The sequence below is a fragment of the Athene cunicularia genome (assembly GCF_003259725.1).
Source record: "Athene cunicularia isolate RWA chromosome 17 unlocalized genomic scaffold, athCun1 chr17_part1, whole genome shotgun sequence".
Classification (NCBI taxonomy): domain Eukaryota; kingdom Metazoa; phylum Chordata; class Aves; order Strigiformes; family Strigidae; genus Athene; species Athene cunicularia.
The window spans coordinates 3,936,943-3,941,493 of NW_020799122.1; the positions used below are offsets into that span (position 1 = coordinate 3,936,943).

The 4,551-nt window shown below is 56.1% G+C and overlaps 1 protein-coding gene across 1 annotated transcript in view; it reads right to left on the bottom strand.

Annotated features, from left to right (window-relative positions):
- Window positions 1–4,311, bottom strand: part of RXRA (retinoid X receptor alpha) — a 66,508-nt gene extending 62,197 nt beyond the window's left edge. Inside the window, exon 1 of the mRNA XM_026860581.1 lies at window positions 4,295–4,311. The gene's annotated coding sequence lies outside the window, so the exon portion shown is untranslated. The remainder of the gene's footprint in view (window positions 1–4,294) is intronic.
- Window positions 4,312–4,551: the final 240 nt, after the last annotated feature.

Genomic DNA, 4,551 nt, shown 5'->3' on the forward strand with positions numbered 1-4,551 from the left:
CCATCCCCCCCCCCCAGCCCCATTCCTGCTAGAGCCCTTAGATCTGCCATTTGCCACAAGCCTTGACTCAATCTGCTTCAAATTACCATAACAATGCTGGGCCCCAAGTGGACATGTAAAGTGTCTCAAATTTATTGTAATTTTAAGCCATCCCTAAAACTGCACAGACATTGCTGGAATATTTCCACCTCCTTTAAGACCTTCGGACGACTCTGCAAGCCAGCGAGAGGGACGCGAGGACAGGCGGGGAGAAGGAGATGACTGGAGCCAGCTGCCTTCTGCACAGGGCTCTGCTCGCCCTCCTGGCCAGGCTGGGGCATGGGAAGGGAGCAGCGGGGCTCCCCGGGGTGACGCTGAGAAGGGGTAATGTCCCCTGGGACACGCAGCGATGGACGGCGCCGAGAGGCTCCCGAACCCGCGCTCCGTCTCCTGCTTCGGGGAGGGAAATGGCACAGGGCAGAAGTGATTTGCTGGGGGCAGGACCACCGTGCAGGGCTGGAAGCCTTGCGAACACCAGCTCCGTGCTGCCCGGTGTAAGGAGGCTGCCGGCACCCGCTGCCCCCCACATCCCTGCCCGCAGCCGTGCCGCCGCGTCGCCTGGCAGGCGCTGAGCCTCTGCCTGGAGTCAGCGTAATGTTGTCACACAAATTGCACCTGTGAAACTGTTACAAGAATTAATTGATCATATAAGTACAGTAATTGGAACTTGCAAAGCATAGATAATTACCTTTTATTAGTTCCTGTAGATAATCCATTATGCACTGATTAGGCCTAAGTAAGGATCTTATAGTCCTGGTTTGATTAATGGCAGATTATGGATATTAAACTCAAACAGGAATAGATAACTTACTATTTTCTTTCTTGCCTTAGGAGTACGTCACCCTGTGAGTTATGGTCAGAAGTTTTTGAGGTGCCTGATTTGTCCCGGGGGAAAGTCACGCATGTCTGAAATTCCCACCTGACCTGACCGTGGCCCCTATCCCGTGACGGGTACCCAACTCTTCCCGGCAGCTCAAGAGCCCCCAGCTCAAGTCTCAGCAACGTGCTTGCCAGCTAACAACCGTGTGTCACGCAAGGCCTGACCAGCTCCCAAACCTGTTTTTAGCTCGGAACAACCTGTCATCGTCCCTTTCAACCCCAAGCAGCGAAACCTCTCCCAAGCATCTCACCCCCCACCTCAGATGCTCTCATTTCCACGGACGCTCAGACCGTATATTTATTTTCTACAATTCTCTGCCTGAGATCGAATATCGAAAGGTATTTTGTGCCTACGATCACTCGACTGCCAGATGCCATCTGTGGGGCAGGGGATGCTGGTCCTGCCCACTCCAGTCCCCGCACTGGAGCCACCATGTCCCCTCCGAGGGGGATCTGCAGGGGGACCTGCCCAAAGCACCGGGGTTCTGCTCCGATTACCATCGCTCTCACTCCCCATTTGCAGAGCAAGGAGCAGGATGGGTGCAACTGCACAAAATCTGCCTGCAGGCTACAGGAGGCTTTATTTAAGAGGAATAAATAAAAAATAAGGTTGTGATTATCTCGGGCCACTCTCCAGCTGCCACCCAGAGACAGAATGGGGCAGGGGGTGTATTTTTTTCGAGTGAATAAACAAAACCGAGCGGATGTGACATGCCGAGGCACAGGGATGGATTCTTCCTTTCTTCCTGGCCAGATAACTGTTATCGGCACTGTGGAGGGGATTAGGAAGGAGAGGAAAACAGCAAATATGGGCAAGGGGGGAAAAAAATACCCAGCAGAGAAGCCAGCCAGAGGGAGTGCAGGAGCGAGGAGGCCACGTTCAGCGCCAGCCTATTCATCCCGCACACTCCTGACTGCCAGGGCTGGGGATGAATGAGATTTACTGCCCATTAAAATAAAGCCCTTTCTGTAGTTTATAAACAATGTTGCTGCTCGGTGGGAGGTTGGACATTTTAGTTCATTAAGCAGCAAATAATCTCTGTCACTTTTTATTTTTAAGTTTATTTACATGTAGGGTTGGTTGGTTTTTTTTTTTTACCCCTTCCTCCTCCTCCTCCTGCTGCCCCCGCAGCTGCAGGCAGCCAGCTCGTGAGCTGCAGCACCAGCCACTGCTGAGAAATGCTGCTCTGGACACTGAGCTCGCTCCTGTGGCTGTTAGCCAAGCCACTAAAATAACCCTGTTATCTATCAAAAATGGTCCTTATAATAAAAAGAAATTTATATCTGCCTAAAAACCAGGCGTGGGGGTGTCGGAGCAGCACTGCTGGGGCACAGAGGGAGGCTCAGCCTTGGTCCTGGGAACCAAGGGCAGAATTGAGCCCTGGGGGAAAGCCAGAGACACCAGTAGTGACCGTGGGTTTCCCAGCGTGGCCTGGGACATCACGGGGACAGGGACAGGGCTGCCAGCAGCATCAGAGACCCCGGTGCCGGGCAGCCTGCAGCATGGCATACGGAGATGCCCAGTGGGAATGTAAACCAGACCACTTGCTGAGGCTCGTGCTTTAGAGTAGAAGACCTTTCCCTTGGCATTACGACAATACCCTGCATGTCTGCCTAGAAATGCCACCCCTGCCTGGGAGCCTTTCCTTGTTGTGCAGGGAGACGCAGGACAGCACCTTGTCACAGGGGCGGAGGTGGCATGCCAGGAATTTCAGGAGGGTGCAGGGGGTGACACAGCTCCAGCAAAACCCTCGTGGCACCTCCAGCTGCGTGTGGCTGCGAGCGCTGGCCCCTTCCCAGCAGCTGGAGGGGGCAGCAGAAGATGCTGCTGGGCAGCACTCCCCAGCCCCTGGCTCTGCACCAACACGGTGCCAGCAAACTGCTCTGGCAGCGGAGGGGAACCTGCGCGTCAGGCAGGATGCTGACAGCAACTGTTCTTCGAGGCTACAGATGCTCGAGCCCTCTCTACCCTAAAAAAAAACCCCGGCACAGGGACAGCACCACGGTACAGCCAGGAGCCTCGGCAGAGGGGCCGCGGTCCCCTCTCCACCTCCATCACCACCCGAGGCTGGGAGGGAACAAGGAGGGTTGACACCCGATTTAGTCTCCAGCAGCCTGTGAAGACGCTGTGATGGGCTTTTGCAAGAGGATGTGAACTCCCTTCTCAGCTGGACTGTAGCCTGGGTCATGGATGCTCTCCTGCACCCTGCTTCCACAGCAGTGCTAAGTGGCTCCCACATCCCTCCCCGTTCCCCCGGCACCACCACGCTCAGCTAAACCCCGCCGTGACTCAGCCCCGGCACCGCTGCGGTTCCCGGGGGGCAGCAGAAATCCCTCCTCGTGTTATCTAGATCCTAAAGCACTTGAGCAGACGGCGAATGTGCAAGCCATTATATCATTCACTCACTATCAAAAGCTCACACAGTGGCACTTAATTACAGCCCCGGAAGCGCAGGCTTCCTTAATAAATCAAAGAAATAAAGTCAGGGATGATGCACTGAACAGAGGGGGTGGGGTGGGGGGAATAAAGAGCTTACAGTTTCCCACTGTGTGTCCCCTTTAGATAACAGATGCTCTCTTCTTAACCTCTCACTTCATCAGATCAGCTCCAGCTGTGTTTGGATCAAGTGCACAGCCTGGCCCGCGTCCAGCCTGCCTCTTCCCCACTCCGGTGCCAACTCCATCCCTCCGCCTTGAGGGCTGGCTGTGCCGGGGTGGCAGCGAGGAGGGGAGCCCCTGCCAAGCCAGGCCTGTTTCCTTAAGCCCATTTTACTCTATTTCTGCTTCCTGCCATCCAAACTCCCTCATTAAGAGCATCCCTAGGACTCTCAGAGGGCTGGACGCCGGTCCCGTCAGCACCCTGAGCCTGTCTCTGGCCGGGCTCCCGGGAAGGGCACGAGGATCCTGGGAGCGGGACGTGTCGCAGGAGCGATGCAGGGCTGATGTTTTCCCCTCGCGACGCCCGCCAGCAGCCCACGCCGGCGTACCAGCCAGGAGATGACACTGTTAGTAAACAGCTCCCAGAGGCCGCGCTGATAGCTCCGCGTCATCTCAGCCATAAATCACAGGAGGAGCCCCCCAGGACGCCCTCCGCTCCCTGTCTCGGCGCACACCACCCACCTCCCTGTTTATTCCTAAGTGTCACCTCCTCCCTCCCGCTGGCACGCAGCCCGCCGCGGGAGCGCGGTGATGAATGGGGCTGCAACAGCATTAAAAGGAGATCCCTCATGGCAGACCCCTGCCAGAAGTGGGGCAGGAACAGCCCCCCCCCTTGCCCAGAGCCGTTGCACCGGCATCCACCCCCCAGGCTCTGGCACGGATCCCCCCTGGGAAGGCAAGTGGAGCCAGGGGGCTGGCAGAGCCCAGGTCCTCTTACCCTGCAAACGTGCCTCGCAGCCCAAGGTCCTTAGCAGAGATAAAGCCTTTGAGAAATCCCACTGCTCCTAATCCCCCAATAGCACAAAAATAATGAAGCATTATCTCATCAGGCCTTAACCCAGTAATTACCCAGGGGATGGCTTAATGAGGAAGGGACACCCACCTGCCAAATACAGCCTAAGCCTGCCTCCTGTCCAGTTACACAACACAAGGCTGGGCACACTGGTGGTGCATCCTCCAGCCCTCTCGGACAAA